Here is a 17503-nt window from a genome sequence, read left to right on the forward strand (position 1 = left end):
GCAGAAAATTCCATTTTTGCCAAACAGGGATGGAGGACATTCCTACTAGGGTTATAACAAAGCAGGCTCCTTCAGACCTGTGTGGGCTCCCTCACCTACTGTGACAGAAGCCCCGGATAACTTTCCTGCCAAAAGGCTGCATCAGCCAATAAAAATGAGTCTATTTGATAGGGCTAACCAAAGTATGAGGAGAGACGCATGTGGCAACCGTACAAATATCCACAATCAGAAAACTACTCTTGCGTGCTCAAGAAAGTGGTCACCTGGAGGAGCCTGCACAAATCACTGCTGCCTACTTTGCTCTAACTTTGCCTGTGGCTGCCAAGAGCCCCATCTCCAGCCTTGGCTATCCAGTCATTCATCCCAAGAGGGAAGTCTGCAATCTCCATTGTGGCAAAGTGGTTTGTGTGTGCAGACCAAGGACAAATAGGCAAAAGCTGGAAGTAGAAACCCTAAGTTCCAGACTGCTGCTATTCCTCTGGCAGCTGGGTTGGCAAAGCCAATATGATTTAAGGCATCACCAAGAGGCAGCTTCTAGCAGTATACCCACATCCTCCAGCTCTTGCTGTGGAGATGCATGCAAGCCTCTACTTCAAATGGGGTGCTGGTTGCGTAAGAGAGATTGGCATTAATGCGCATGCACCTTATCTGTGGGCAGTTCCTTATCTGGTGTGGAGTTACCCACAACCACAAGCCTATTAATAGATGAAAAGCACGACCATTTTTCCCTTTCCTGTCTCATGAATTATCATGTCCTTTTGGTGAGATTGTAGATCTCCTTGCTCTGCGCTGCTTTTTCAAATGTTTGTATTCTTGCTTGCCAGATTTGAAAATTTAGAATTTGTATTTACATCAAATATATCAAGACAGCGTACAGTATATAAAATTCAATAAAACCAGTCTGTAAATATCTAGGAAACATAATTTTAAGCATCAGTAGACACTGGTTGGTTGCAAGAAAACAAAATCATATCGTGAAGGCCTGTCTAAACAGTTTTCAGAAGATGAAAGAAGGCAGGGTTGGTTGCTGCTGAACCTCCACAAACAGTGAGCTCCACAGGACAGGGACTGATACATTAAAGGGTTAGTCCCTCGTAAATGCAGCTGAATCCCACCTCATCAGAGGATCTCAGATATCAAGGTATCAAATATGAGATCATTTGAGGCAGATAACATCAGTAACCAAAACAGATACAGTCATACCTTGGTTCTGGAACTTAATCCATTCCGGAAGTCCGTTCAACTCCTGAAACCATTCAAAAACCAAGGTGCGGCTTCCGATTGGCTGCAGAAGCTTCCTGCACTCAAGCAGAAGCCATGTCAGATGTTCGGCTTCCAAAAAACGTTTGAAAACCAGAACACTTACTTCCAGATTTTCGGCGTTCGAGATTTGTTCGACAACTAAGCCATTTGAGAACCAAGGTATGACTGTATTCACTGTTTGAGTCACTTCCTATGCTTTTCCAGGATGATGACAGCCATTTTAAAAATTGCAACTGTTTATAAGAAGCTGTGGAAAAGGTGATTTCATAAACCACCAAGAAAGCCTGAAGGCAAGGTTATGGCAACCTCAGTGAGATCATAGGAAATCTACAACAGGGACAGACAGTGCTTATACCCTCTTCATTAAAAAAAGCTGGCAGTACACAGAAATTCTCCTTCAAGGGTGGTTTTTAAACTTTTTGGATACATCAGAAGAAAACATTAGAACTGAAAACATCACATGCATGCAGAAACGAAAAAGAGGAGAAGACAACTCCCCCTGGGAACTGCACATACATCAACTCCACCGGCTCATCTGACATGAAAAGGCACATCATTTAACCAAAAAGAGTCCCATAAATTAGTATTACTTTTGCATAAACTTCCATGGACAAGAGCTTTGCTGGTGTGACAGTTTTGCTGCATTTTTGCTCTGAATGGGAGGAGTTAAGATGGCGGCAGGCTAAGCAGTCAGCCCCAGAGCTCCACAAATTTTAACTGAGTTTTAATTGATTTTATCTCGTTTTAACTCGTTTTAGACCAGTATTTTATTTTTCTTTTCTTTTATTTTTCTTAATTACAACTGTTTCCCTTAGCCGGAGCTTGAGAGCAGAAGATTGTAGAGCTGTGAGCAGAGAAAGTGCCGGATGAGTCAGCGTCTTGAAGATAAGGAACAATAGACGACACCATTAATCTTGAAAGCCTGTGACTCCCACGGCGAAGGAGCTCAGCAATTGGTTTTAATTACTTGCCTAGAGCAGCAGCAACCTTGACGCTGCTCTGCCCCTCTGTCACTCGCTCGCCGGGTCTCTCCACAGTCTCACGACCACTCAAGACTGAAAGAAAGTGGTGAGGCAGAAGCAAGGAGGCGACGAGGTAAGACGCATTTGCCGGAGTTCACTTCGAATCCGCCCTAAACTTTGTGCTGCGGCTCCCAGCCCTTCAAGCTCTTGCTGAAGATTGTACCAGGGTGTTGGAGCCCATGCCAGGAGCTCACATTACTGATAACTGATAACTGTAAGCCTGCATCGTAAATTAGCTTTAACGAGCAGATAACTGTGTTCTCCGGCAGTCTTGGAAGCAACCTTTGTCTCTCTGGCTTTGCGCCGGCCCACACCCGGCTGTATTTCTATTTTTACCACTTTTATTACCTTCTAAGCACTGCTATTTTAAAAGACTCACAACGATGGGCCAAGGCAAACGCCGAAGGGATTGTGACGAGGTTTCGCCCTCCCCAAGAACTAAACAATCAAAAACCGACCCCCCCGTGTCTGGCAAATGGAGTATCCCCACTGATCACTGCTATAGGGTGAAAACTCAGAACCGTTTCTATCCTCTAACGTCTCCAGAAACAACGTCAACTCCAGAGGAATTATTTTTACCCCAGAATAAAACTGCGGACGGCAAGCTCGGAGGAAGAGGGAGCCCCCCACTGGGGGTGGTGCAGGACGCCGGAGCTGAGGACTGCGCTAGACTAGAACAACATGAACATCTCCATCTTGTGGTCAGAACCCTTAATTGCATATTCAAGAAGATTGATGTCCTATCCTCCCAGCTATCTAGCCTTGAACAGAAAATTGACAACCTCGGGTCAATGTCTAAACCAACTGTAGATACGGGGGAAATGAAGTGTCAGAGGACCTTACACTCAACCAAAAAAGGAAGTGAGATCCCTAAATATAAACCAAATACTGCACTGAAACATCAAGCATTGTCCCTGCAACCTAAGAAAATCTGCCTAAATATCGGGGTAGGGTCAGCAAGGTGGCTCACCTTGGGTGGGGTTAAAAAGCAACTAAGCAACCTCCTAAACATAGAAATCACACAATGCGATCTCATTGCAGTATTACCTTTGAACCAGCACCTCAGGCAACAGAGAGTGATGCTTGCGTTTTACTCTCCAAGGATCCCTTCAGCTATCATCAGGCAGAAATCACTCTTGGCTAGGTACGATATCATCCCAACAAGAGTTTTTATGGATAGCATGATCCATCCCCTTCTACTTGCCGACTACGGCACGGAGCGGACCCTGTCGGAGAGGTCGGGAGCATCTCGGGTTATTGAGCCTCCTTTTCCGGAGGATACCCATCCGTACCGAAACTGGACTTACCCTACGTCCCCACGAGCTCTAAAGGAATCCACTGGCGCATGTAATTCTCTGACCCCGCCGGAGGAAAGAGAGCTTTTAGCCACCTTTGGCAACCTTCCACCGAGGGAACAACAAGAAATAATTGATAGATTAGAAGTACTTAACCATCAGCTCATATATGTCCAGAAGAACGGAAAAGTCCTGCCCACTTCTCAGGATAACCATGCCGGCTTTTCGGAGTCGTGTTCTAAGGAAGCAGGAAGACTTCCACACCTCAGTCCAGCTCCTAAACCCATGCCTCCCCCACCTGTGGGCAAAGCCCATCAACGCTTGGCAGACCCAGGTTTTGCCTCACAAGTTGGCCTTTCATCTCAACTCCTGATAAATTTTGACTCGCCCTCCAAGAGTCCCCCGCTGAAGAGTGTAATTCAGAGTCCCCTCCACCAAAACAATTCCTTACCATCTAATCCATCAATGCCGGAATTGGAGTCCTCATATTCTCCTGAGCGGCACAGACACGACATACAAACGGTATCTGTACGTCGAGCACCCCCAGTACCTTCGCTAGCATCAGGTCAGGGGAGCGTTCCACCTACATCAAAAAATGATCCGGATTTGACTGAAGACCCGGCCGGACATATAAATCAAATGGTTTCATTGGCGACCTTCAGACCTCGCGGTGGGGCAGTCTCTGCAAATCCTGTGGAGCCTCCTAATGAAGTGGCCACCCTTGGGTTAGCCAGCGGGAGACCCGCTCTGTTGTCCCAGTCTGAACACCCCACTACCAACTCCAATATTAGGTACCTCCAGCAGGTGCCTGCCATGCAAAGTAAAATAACTGACTTTTTTGTGGGGTCTGCCCTGCCTCCAAAGGACCCACTTCTCTCCCCGAAATGACAGCGAATTGAACACAACAGGAACTCCCCCCTATCAGTCCTCAGCTGGAACATTGCGGGCTGGAGGGGAAAAAAACATGAGCCAGAATTCTTGGAGTATATCAATCGGTTTCATATCATTTTGTTCCAAGAATCGTGGGAAGTAGAAAAAATTGTGCTAAATGGCTTTGAGCTTCTAGAACTCCCTGCCTGCCCCTCCCTGAAAGGAGGCCGCCCTAAAGGGGGCCTAATAATAGGCATCTCCCTCAACCTACATTCCAAATTTACTCTAGTACAGGCCTTGCCTCCCTACGCCCTTACCGGGCTGATTGCGGGGGAAAAGATCTCGCTCCTAGTTACAAATGTTTACTTGCCACCTGGGGGTTCTTCCCTTGAACTGGGCTCTAAATGGGGCTCGCTAGAAGAGCATTTGCTTTCATGCTATGTTAAGTTTCCTAACACCCCGGCCATAATTGGTGGTGATTTTAATGCCCGTACGGCAGCAAATTGGGACTCGTTGACCAAAGCCAAATGGTGGGTTACCCCAAACCTTGATAATTATGACCTGGAACACATCATGAAGAGAACTTCTAAGGACCACAGAGTAAACGAGGCTGGAGTACTCCTCTATCAAATGGCCATCCGTTTGAATTTGGTCCCCTTAAATGGCACATGCCTCCCCGATATTCCAGGGGATTTCACCCACCTGAGCGTTAAATCAAACAGCGTCCTCGATTACCTGTTGGTCTCTAGGGATCTATTTAAGTGTATTTCCACTTTTAAGATCGAGAATGTACAATTTAGTGATCACCTTCCCCTTGTTGCTAAGCTTTCCCTGAACTGGCAGCCGGAGGCTCATAGACATGCGACTCAGATGGTAACCAACGAATCTTTCCAAGTAAGAGGAATCAAATGGTCGGAGACACAGGCTCAAAAGTACCTGGAATTCTTTCAAAAAGAAATCCTCGGGCCCTATCCCAACATAGGCTCTGCCTCAGACGAGCATAGCATAGTATTGAAGCGCTTCTACCATCATATGACTGATCTTACGTCCTTCTTCAGGTTACCACCCAAAAATTTAAATCGAAACGAGTATACTCACGGTGCTCCCTGGTATAATTCTCAGTGCAAACAAGCAAGACAGCGCCTCCGTGCTATATATAATGCATACAAGACCTCTGATGCATCTACTCTGCCAGCTAGCTATGCACAAGCCAAGCAAGTTTACAAACGCACGCAGATAATCGCCAAGCGTGAGTGGCAACATAATCGTTGGCAGGCTCTGATTACTGCTTCAAAACCACACAGATCCAGGGAATTCTGGTCTTTGATTAACAGAAGGGGGAGGAATTCCCCAAGGACAGTCATCTCTGCACCGACATGGGAACGGTTCCTGAAGAAATGCTTCTCACAGGCAGATGCTCCCTCCGACCATCTGATGCACCTGTTTACCCACCTACCTATTTGGCCTCCCACCGATCCTGATGAAATAGCCAAGTTAATAGCTCAGCTGAAACCGGGCAAAGCCCCTGGGCCCGACCTGATCCCTGCTGAAGCCATCAAACTACACCCACAATGGTGGGCCGGCATCTTGGCCAAAACCTTCGATGCAATCAACGCTTCCGGTCTCATCCCCAAAACATGGAAGGAGGCCATTATTGTACCAATGCATAAAAAAGGTTCTCCAACGGAGCCGGAAAACTACCGTAACATCAGCCTCCTTTCGATTATAGGGAAAATTTATGCCAGCTTTTTGATGACTAAATTATTGCGATGGGTAGATGAGACTAACCAGATTGGCCATGAACAAGCAGGGTTCAGAACTAAACGCTCTACAACCGATCATGCGATAGTTCTTTATCATCTGGCACGGAAGTACTCCTCCCCCCCCCGGGGCTACCTCTGTGCTGCCTTCTTAGATCTAAAGGCAGCCTTTGACAGCGTTCCTAGAAATATTCTTTGGGAGAAACTTGCGAAACAGGGCATTGATAGAAGACTCTTATGGCTCATAAGCCAGCTCCACGAAGGTACCCTTGCCAGAGTGAGATTCACTCCAGCGGGCGACCTTACAAACTCGATACCAATAAACAAGGGAGTGCGCCAAGGATGTATATTGGCTCCCTGCCTATTCAACCTATTCATCAGCGACATGCGAGCACCCCTAGTCAACTCATCTCCAAGTACACACGCGCCTAGACTAGCGGATTACCGCTGCCCACTCCTTTTATATGCGGACGACGCGGTAATTCTATCCTATTCACGTGTTGGACTAACCAGAGCTCTGAAGATCTTTGCCACGTATTGTCAACTCAATCAATTAACCATCAACCATGCCAAGTCCAAGATCCTGATCTTCTCCAGAAGCCGGAGATTATACAAATGGAAGCTTGGTGGGGCAAAAATAGAGCAAGTCCTAAAATTTCAATACCTAGGAGTCATTTTTCAATACAATTTGGGGTGGAAAGCTCACATTCAACACCTACTTAATAAGGCCAAAACCTTGTCATATGCGCTCCTCCGATTCTTCTTTTCGGACGGAGCTTTGCATGTTCCCTCGGCCCTAAAGGTGTTCAAGGCAAAAGTGGTTGCCGTGCTTGCTTATGCTGCCCCGCTCTGGGCCGTGATGACAGATCTTGCTCCCCTTGAGACTCTGCAAAGCCAATTCCTACGTCGGCTCCTAATGCTCCCCCTGTGCGTAAGCAACGCAGCCATGCGACTAGAATTGAAGGTCGCATCCCTAGAAACTTGCCTGTGGAAGCAAGTCTTCAATTACTGGTTATCATTGTGGCATAGATTACCAAACCATTACCTTGCCCAATGCTTATGGCGAGATGAATTCTCCAGCCTTTGGACTAGCAGAATTCATGCCAAACTCCTGAGTTATGGAATCTCTCCCTCAGATTCCCTAAAACTAGACCAAATCACTGCTCAGAGACTGATCCGCCAAAGACTGGATGACATCGATTTACAACGAAATTATACGCTGGGGGGAGGTGTTTGTTCGCCCCAGAACATTGGTATCACTTTAACTTACTGCGTTCCATCATACCTCTCCTCCCTTTCGACTGTTGCACATAGACTGGCCTTCACCAAAGCGAGGTTTAACGTTTTTCCCTCCAATGTCCTGAGACATAGGTTCTCAAAGGGTCAAGCCCCCGCCGTGTGCGAATGTGATAAGGTGTCGCCGGAGTCGCTCCAGCACATTATGTTCACTTGCCCCTTGTTTAATGTGCTACGGGCAAATTTGTTGGGATCAATCATACAGAAACTAGAGGGTACCCCACCAAAATTCCACCTTGCCCAAATCTTGCAGGACAAGGATACCCACACGACCCTGAAGGTGGCTAGGTTCCTAGTTGCTGTCCTTTCCCAAAAGCGACGCCAAGGAGCTCTACAAGCTAATTAAGGCGTAGTATGCCTTTCCATTTTATAGTATTTTATTGTTATAGTAGTGTTTTAGCGATTGCTTTTTTTTTTCTCCTTACGGCACAAGCTGTTATTTATGTGTTGTTTTTACCTGTATGGGCCTATGGCCGTAATAAATGATATTCTTCTATTCTGCTCTGAATGCAAATATGCTGTCATCCCACTCTTTGCACGGAAATGTACTTAAAACGTTCATTACCAAAAGGGGTAAGCAGGCATACAGTATCTGTGTATTGATGAAGGCCCATCATGAGCCATCAACTTACGACTATCTAGCTCTTAAAGTAACAACTGGAAATTCTTAGAAACCAGTCGGGGACAAATAGAAGAAGACACCTCCACTCCAGTATGGATTCCCTTTAACACATACATAGCCCAACAAGACAACAAGAAGAATCCACCAACAGGATACAAATCAATCTGGCTAACCTGTCCCAAAAATCTACCCCTTCACACACATAAACCAATCTCACTACAGCCAACCAAAGACAACCAAAGATGGGGGGTGGGCTGGTTAGGGGGACTCCCTGGTCCTGAATGGGGTAATAGTGCCCCTGAAGGACCAGGTGCACAGTCTGGGAGTCATTTTGGACTCACAGCTGTTCATGGAGGCTCAGGTCAATTCTGTGTCCAGGGCAGCTGTTTACCAGCTCCATCTGGTACGCAGGCTGAGACCCTACCTGCCTGTGGACTGCCTCACCAGATTGCTGCATGCTCTAGTTATCTCCCGCTTGGACTACTGCAATGCGCTCTACGTGGGGCTACGTTTGAAGGTGACTTGGAAACTGCAATTAATCCAGAATGCGGCAGCCAGACTGGTAACTAGGAGCGGCCGCCGGGACCATAAACTGTAACACAGGTCCTGAGAGACCTGCATTGGCTCCCAGTTTGTTTCTGAGTACAATTCAAAGCCCTAAACGGCCTCGGCCCAGTATACCTGAAGGAGCGTCTCCACCCCCATCATTCTGCCCAAGCACTGAGGTCCAGTGCCGAGGGCCTTTGGGCGGTTCCCTCATTGCGAGAAGTGAGGTTACAGGGAACCAGGCAGAGGGCCTTCTCGGTAGTGATGCCTGCCCTGTGGAACGCCCTCCCACCAGATGTCAAGGAAATAAGCAACTATCTGGCTTTTAGAAGATATTTGAAGGCAGCCCTGTTTAGGGAAGCTTTTAATATTTGATGAATTATTGTATTTTAATGTTTTGCTGGAAGCTGCCCAGAGTGGCTGGGGAAACCCAGCCAGATAAATAAATAATAATAATAATAATACCAACCACACCCTAGGCTACCCCAACCTCTCTCGCCACCAAGGAAATACAAGCAAATAGTAAGAGAACCCATACAAGTGATGCTGATACAAAAACACACACATATACTAAGTAAAAGAATAGAAGCATAACTACCCCTCCCCCTATTTTCTTCTCAACCTAATATTGCATGCAACACTGTTGCCTCACAACAAATGAAACTGATTTGTAGAAAACACAACTTGAAAAAAAGACAACGCACGCATTTTTGTAAACTAAGAAATCTTTAATAAAAATAAAAATAAAAAAATAAACCAGTCAGGCCTTCAATTCCATATGGCACAAAACCATTTTTTTCAATTTTTTGGCGATCATTGTTTAGCTCAAAACTGCAGTGCATCTGTCTATCCCGATGAGCAGCCATAAAGATCCTTACAGTTTCTAGCCAAAGACTAGTGAATGCAAGCTAGCTATGCAAGCTTACAGTAAAAGAGATATGAAGGTATGAGACATAAAAAAGCATTGAAATAGTTAATTTTCAATGTCGTATCTGCACTTTATGTAGAGGGGAAGCCTCATAAGGAATGTAATAGAACATGGTGCGAACAGTTCTTTTGCCCTCAAATGCAGATTTTATTCAATGTAAAATTGGCTAAAATCCAAGAGAGTCATCTCATAATTTAACGTTGCAGTTTCTCTCTACGACTGGCATCAGCAGATGTCTGACCTGTAACTTTAATGCTGTTTCTCCTCTGTTTTCCACTAAGCATATGACAGCACATTTAAAGTTATTATCATAATCATGGAGCTGTGGGAGAAAATAAGATCTGAAACACGACAGTCCAGATTATTTGTGCATTTCAGCTACAAAACATTTAAAATAGAATACTTGATCAACCAAAAGTCCTAGATAACCAGATTAAGTCCTCCTGTTTCAGGCAGTCCTTTGACAGTGTAACTCTGGTAAGGACAGTGCAATTCCATACATAAAGTAATTCCCACTGACTTTAATGGAATTTACTGCCATATAAGTGGGTATAGGATTCCAGGATAACATTCCTATTAACCTGCTTTTTAAAAATATGACAGCAGGGATGGGAAATTTGTGCCTCTCCAGCATTTGAAAAGCCACAAGTTCCCCACCCCTATCTAGGGCATTCTACATTTTGTCTGTGTGATATAAGCATGTTAATCATTAACAGAAATAATTTGCAGGATGAAAATTTGCAAGTCAGTCTCTAGGCTAGCCAGCCATGGTCACATGCAAGACTGGTCACCCATCTCCTTCCTGCTCAGAAGCCACACAAATTCTTATTATACAAAATGTACTGGGAGAGAACTTCCTGACAAAACTGATACAGTGGTACCTCGGGTTACATACGCTTCAGGTTACATACGCTTCAGGTTACAGACTCCGCTAACCCAGAAACAGTGCTTCAGGTTAAGAACTTTGCTTCAGGATAAGAACAGAAATCGGGCTCCGGCGGCGCGACAGCAGCAGGAGGCCCCATTAGCTAAAGTGGTGCTTCAGGTTAAGAACAGTTTCAGGTTAGGAACGGACCTCCGGAACGAATTAAGTACTTAACTCGAAGTACCACTGTACATGCAAAATAGAGTTTGCTTTCCTGAAGAAACAAAAAGCAAACTAACCAGACACCATTTAAAAACTGTTTATAATGTAATGTTTGCAACAATGTAAGGATCCTGTATGCAAAGCAGATGCCAGAATGAGTGAAACTAAACAAAACTGGGGGGTGACACCTTCCAAACTAAACATTTTGCTTTAATGTCAAGCACAGGTGTGAGGTACTTCTGAACAATAATATTTCTGTATGCACAGAATTTATTCTCTGCTTTTCTACATTAATATGTAGTCAAAGCACCTTATAAGTTTTGCTTAAACATTAAAAGAAACAGCAAACCACCAGAAATGATGGCTTAAAGCAGTAATAAAAGCAGGCATGAGGTAAAAGCATTTTGGCTACGCCCACTGAAACAGCACTGCTTTTAGGGTTCTTTTAAAAATTGGCAATGCTTCCATATCCATTCTCTCTCTCTTTTTTGCATACACTCTCATCCCTTTGATTGTATACCAAACCACCATGATATAAACCCCCAGAATAAAAAGACATTTGGACTACAGCTATGAACAAATTACTGATGTTGGTGAAAAACCACCAACACAGAGATGAACAAGAAAGATGCTCAACAGCAGCCTGATAATAGCATGAGCCTAGCACCCTGCATTCAATAAAACAAATGGGTTCAGGATTTAACACTCTATCCTACAGCCTTACAGTTGTGAAAGCGTGATTACTAGGGACAATCCGTCTAATCAAGCCAATGGAATCTTATTTCAGCTACTGCGTCCCTAAATTTCATTTGCTAATCTGACGACAGATTGGTTACCTGATGTCGATGAAAACTGAAGTTGCAAGAGACACGGCAGGGTGTTAGAAGATTTCAGGGCTGCTCATAATGCTCTTGCTGTCCTAGAGACCCAGCCACTCAAAGCAGCGAGATCTCTAACGAAGGCTGAAGGCCACCTGTGAAATGAAAAACAGTTTATTAGAGAAAAAATACCAACAGCACAGGAGTCGTCATGCTTTTAGTATACAGAGATGAAAGTGAAAGACACAGACTTCTGATGCCTGAGCCAAGCCTTTTAAGCACGAAGGAAAGCATGCTAACAGCCTTCCGAGAGGCCTGAAAGAAACAAATGCAAACAACTGCCGGTCCTGCTACGTAAAGTAGCTTATCCTGAAACAAATCAATGGATCCAATTTCATTCAAACCAAATCACTAAAAGCTCCCTTCCAACAAGACATTCAAATGCCCTTCCAAGAACATCAGACTACTTCTCATGTGGAGAAACTGTGCGGAGCCTCATCTGTCGTTTTGTCTTTCAACTTCTCAACGAAACCAGAAACCTCCCGCTGCTCATCTCCTGCAGGTATAAAGAGCCCACGCCCAACCTATATTCTATTTTGATGTACTGCTTTTTGGAATTGAGACAACTCAGAAAAGAAGAACAAGCCTAATCTGGCATCTGGAGCCACTTTTGAGGTTGATGAGACACAGCTGAGGGGAATCGGAACACCAGAACTTGACAGTGTGAAGTCATAAGAAGAAAGGAACTACATTTCCTCAATGGCAGCAAAGCTGGGGGGAGTAAGATATACTTTTTATTGATATCTTTAGCCCTTAACCACTGGGGAACAGTATCCCCACAAAATCACCTTATCCTACACATGCTCATTCAACTGCTTTGATCGGCAGAACTGGCACTACGCTGGGTGCTACATAATGCCCATTTCATATTTGTAAGAACTTGGTTGATTAGTGCACTTTGGAATCCCTGCCTATTGAGATCAAGCAGGCATCTGCTCACTATACCCTTTTTGGCGCCCGCTAAAAACATTCCTGTTTAGACAAGCCTACCCAGGTGCTTAGTGAGTTGAGGTAATTTTAACTTTGGGTGTTTGAAATAGGGCTGTACATTTTTCTTGATTTTACTATTTGATCTTCTATAAACTACATTTGGGTTTTTTAGACAATCAAACAGTGTGTAACAATGAATGGATGGATTGGCAGGTGAAGGTGGTTTGAGGGGCACCCTATCTGGGCATTCATTAAATGGGGAAAATATCACATTTGGGGATGCTCTTGCAGGGACAAGTGAGTTAACTCTGCTGCCTCCTTGGTCTCCGTTTTTGCTTTAGCGTTCCAAAATATATGGGGATCCGATATGGACCTGTAAACTCTTGGAAGGCAACAGAAGGAAGAATGGGGCTAGCACTCTCACCCAACCCAGGTGTGATGAGGTACCTATTTAAATAACACCTGAATGGGCCTAGAGCAGGGTTTTTCAGGCTGAGGGTCACATTTCCACCTGGGTGATCTTCCAAGGGTCTACATCCCAGTGGTAGAAGAAGAAGAAGAGTTTGAATTTGATATCCCGCTTTATCGCTACCCAAAGGAGTCTCAAAGCAGCTCACAATCTCCTTTCCCTTCCTCCCCCACAACAAACACTCTGTGAGGTGAGTGGGGCTGAGATACTTCAGAGAAGTGTGACTAGCCCAAGGTCACCCAGCAGCTGCATGTGGAGGAGCAGGGAAGCGAACCCGGTTCACCAGAGTACGAGTCCACCGCTCTTAACCACTATACCACACTGGCTCTCACCACTGGTAGGCAGGACCAGAGGCAAAAATGTGCAAAGCAGCAAGTGTACATTTTACCTTTGTACAATAGACTATTTTCTACACGCACTCACAAAGAATCATAGAATTGTGTTGGAAAGGGACCCCAGGGTCATCTAGTCCAATGCCCTGCAAGGCAGAATCTCAGCTGAAGCATCCATGACAAATGGCCAGCCAACCTCTGCTTAAAAACCTTCACAACCTTCCGAGGGAGACCGTTCCACAGTTAACAGCTCTTACATATATATATATATATATATATATATATATATATATATATATATTAAAAGATATTTATTGAAGTTTTACAAAAACATAAATTTAAAAAGGTCATATGAAAAGAAAGAAATACAAAAAAAACATAGAAAAATACATGAAAAAGAAAAAAGAAGAATAAAAACAAATCCATTTTTTGTAACCCTAACCCTAACTTATTTCCTTGGCCTCCTCACACCTCCCCTTTTTGTATTCCCATTTAAGTAATCAAATCAGCAAATCCTTACCCTCTTTCGTTTATCTTAACTCTGTATCTTAACATATTATAACTCTATATTTTCATCCATTATCAATTCAATTTTGCATACTCTTGTTAACTTTGTTGCTAATGCCACTTATTTTCAATCCAACATCATTTTAACATTCATTAATTTTACAGTGTTTCTGCAGATAGTCTTTAAATTTCTTCCAGTCTTCTTCCACCAACTCTTCTCCCAGGTCTCGGATTCTGCCAGTCATTTCCGCCAATTCCATATAGTCCATCACCTTCATCTGCCACTCTTCCAGGGTGGGTAAATCTTGTGTCTTCCAATACTTTGCAATCAGTATTCTTGCTGCTGTTGTTGCATACATAAAGAAAGTTCTGTCCTTCTTTGGCACCAATTGGCCGACTATGCCCAGAAGAAAGGCCTCTGGTTTCTTCAGGAAAGTATATTTAAATACCTTTTTCATTTCATTATAGATCATCTCCCAGAAAGCCTTAATCTTTGGGCATGTCCACCAAAGGTGAAAGAATGTACCTTCATTCTCTTTACATTTCCAACATTTATTATCGGGCAAATGATATATTTTTGCAAGCTTGACTGGTGTCATATACCACCTATATATCATTTTCATAATATTCTCTCTTAAGGCATTACATGCCGTAAATTTCATACCGGTGGTCCACAACTGTTCCCAGTCAGCAAACATAATGTTGTGACCAATATCTTGTGCCCATTTGATCATAGCAGATTTAACTGTTTCATCCTGCGTATTCCATTTTAGCAGCAAATCATACATTCTTGAAAGTATCTTAGTTTTGGGATCTAACAATTCTGTTTCCAATTTTGATTTTTCCACCTGGAAGCCAATTTTTTTATCCAAATTATAGGCCTCTCTTATTTGATAATAATGAAGCCAATCTCGCACTTTATCTTTTAATTTCTCAAAACTCTGCAATTTCAATTTATCTCCTTCTTGTTCCAGTATTTCCCAATATTTCGGCCATTTGGCCTCCATATTGAGCTTTTTCTGAGCCTTCGCTTCCACTGGTGACAACCACCTTGGGGTTTTATTTTCCAGTAAGTCTTTGTATCTTATCCAGACAGCTCTTCCTTATATATCCCCCTCTAAGTTTCTAGCCAGGAAAAGGAAAACACACTCAAGAAGGGTATGAAGCGTGGCTCGTGAGGAGCGAGTCTCAATGGTCATTTGCCCCTGATGTCTGATGCTTCCTTACTACAAAACTTGATTCTTCCACACAATCTTCTAAGACCAGTACTTTTTGCATGTGTCGTGGCTGTATCAATGCATGCTGAACTAAGTACAGTCATGTCTCGGGTTAAAGACGCTTTGGGTTAAATCTTTTCAGGTTGCATCCCGCGGCGACCCAGAAGTACTGGAAAGGGTTACTTCCAGGTTTCGCCGCTTGCGCAGACGCTCAAAATGACATCACACGAATGCACAGAAGCGGCGAACCGTGACCCGCGCACGTGCAGACGTGGGTTGCATTCTGCTCAGGCTGCGAACGGGGCTCCGGAACGGATCCCGTTTGCAACCAGAGGTACCATTGTAAGAGGCTTGGAGAGCAGTTAGGGAAAGGAATTTGAAATCCTGAGGGAGGCACAAGTTAAGGGACAGCTACCGGGAAGTGATTCAGCACAGAAAGGAGAGGGAGGGAGAGAGCACGTGCATGAGAGCCAGAGAGAGTTAGGAATTAAAGAAAGCAGGTTTAAATAATGTCTTTGTTTTATACTACTCCTGCCTGATCCTTAGTGATCATTAACAACACTTAAAACAATGGTACTCACCAGCACAGAGTACGACCACATCTTTTCTTTTGCTGCCGTTTTGTATCGGCACTCAGAGCTTTTACCTTATATTTTACACAAATAACCCTCCACTGCATAAGACTATAATCATGTGCATATTTACCTGGAAGTAAGTGCCATTGAGCTCCATGATGCTTAAAAGGTAAAGGTAAAGGACCCCTGACAGTTAAGCCCAGTCGCGAACGACTCTGGGGTTGCGGCGCTCATCTTGCTTTACTGGCTGAGGGAGCCAACGTTTTTCTGCAGACACGTTTTTCTGGGTCATGTGGTCAGAATGACCAAGCTGCTTCTGGCGAAACCAGAGCAGCGCACGGAAGCGCCATTTACCTTCCCACTGGAGCAGCACCTATTTACGTGCTTTCGAATTGCTAGGTTAGCAGGAGCTGGGACCTGGCAACAGGAGCTCACCCCATCGCGGGGATTCAAACTGCCGACCTTCTGATCGGCAAGCCCTAGGGCTCAGTGGTTTAGACCACAGCGCCATCCGCGTCCCTTCCATGATGCTTATTTCTGAGTAAATATGCCTAGATTTTACCTGCAAAGCACAATGAGCATATTCTTAATGAAGAATATTTCCCATTCTAAATATTTCCTAAACTAAAAAGCCACAAACATTGCAAGAGAGTTTCTCCAGCTCTTTGGCCCGTTGGTTGCCCCCTTTCTACTGCTTTTTCAGCTCAACAGTATCCTTTTTTGAGGGGCAGTAACCTTAATGTAACCGACATTCCAGTCTAGGAAACAGCATTCTTCCCATCAGTCCACTATTTCCACAGATGTTTCCCCAAACCTGCTCAAGCTCACCAATCGTCTTCCTTCCATTCCTATTCCGCTGTCATTTTGCACTGGGCTGTAATTAATAGTAGGTTCGTAATTTGCTTCTAAGTGTAACATTTTGGAATGCTCAAGTGTCTCCGACGCAGATTCTCTGCAATTAAAATAACCTTTACAGATCTCATCAGTGCTCCGAGATAATCTCACTCACTTCTGGCAGGGGATGCAATTAAAAATAATAATTGAACAATCGCTCCAAGTCATGGATTTCATTTAAGATCTTCATGTATAATCCCCACCCTTTTTACTTGAAGAAAGAAAGGTAGATTGTAAGGAGAAAGAGTTTCCCTTACAAACCTGAAAGATAATAGTTACAGAACTTATTGTTACAGGAATGAAATTATTTAAGCAGATCTTCCTTTTAAGTTCTATTAGCACTTCCTCCTAGGTCTCCTTTTATATATATATATATATATATATATATATATATATATATATATATATATATATACTTATAGGACAAGGCTGCGATCCTGAGACAGAAAGCTCTGTAGGAAGAGAAATATTATGTAACCACACAATATTTTGGGGCAATCTCTCCTGAAGAAGACTTCCCTTGACCCATAGGTATATGGAAAATACCACGAGGTCACTAACAATCCCTTCTTGGCCAACATATGCAAGGGATAGCCCTTGGCAGCATGTTCTATACCTATGGGCATAGCTGTCAACTTTCAGATTCGAAAATAAGGGATCAGCAGCCTCACCTGTCCCAGGGACATTCTACGGGATATCTAACAATCCGGGATAGCAGCGGGAAACGGCACTGGAATAAAGGAATTTCCCGCAAAAAAAAGGGAAGGTTGAAAGCTATGCCTATGGGTCTGATGTTATCTGACTTCACTGCAAAGTGCTGAAAAGGCTGTGATTCATAGGTATGGAATGATACTTAATAATGTGGTTAAATAATTTAGATTTCATAAGCATCTTTGGGATTATAATCTTCAGGAAGTGGAGGAAAAAATAGCAATACATGTGTAACGTACTAGACTGGAAGAAACTTCTGCCTGAAACTTTAGAGAGCTGCTGCCAGTCCGTGTCAACAGTA

At 44.0% G+C, this 17503-nt stretch overlaps 1 protein-coding gene across 9 annotated transcripts in view; it reads right to left on the reverse strand.

Annotated features, from left to right (window-relative positions):
- The window catches only part of ST6GAL1 (ST6 beta-galactoside alpha-2,6-sialyltransferase 1), a 120744-nt gene that overhangs the window by 26404 nt on the left and 76837 nt on the right, over nucleotides 1-17503 (reverse strand). For 8 of the 9 annotated variants that reach the window (XM_083613863.1, XM_083613862.1, XM_083613856.1 and 5 more), the window contains exon 2: nucleotides 11526-11662. The gene's annotated coding sequence lies outside the window, so the exon portion shown is untranslated. Of the gene's footprint in view, nucleotides 1-11525; nucleotides 11663-11974; nucleotides 12210-17503 lie in introns of those variants that run through there. The other variant, XM_083613858.1, reaches the window with a different exon arrangement.

The sequence above is a fragment of the Podarcis filfolensis genome (genome assembly GCF_964270895.1).
Source record: "Podarcis filfolensis genome assembly, chromosome: 5".
In the NCBI taxonomy this organism is placed as follows: Eukaryota; Metazoa; Chordata; class Lepidosauria; order Squamata; family Lacertidae; genus Podarcis; species Podarcis filfolensis.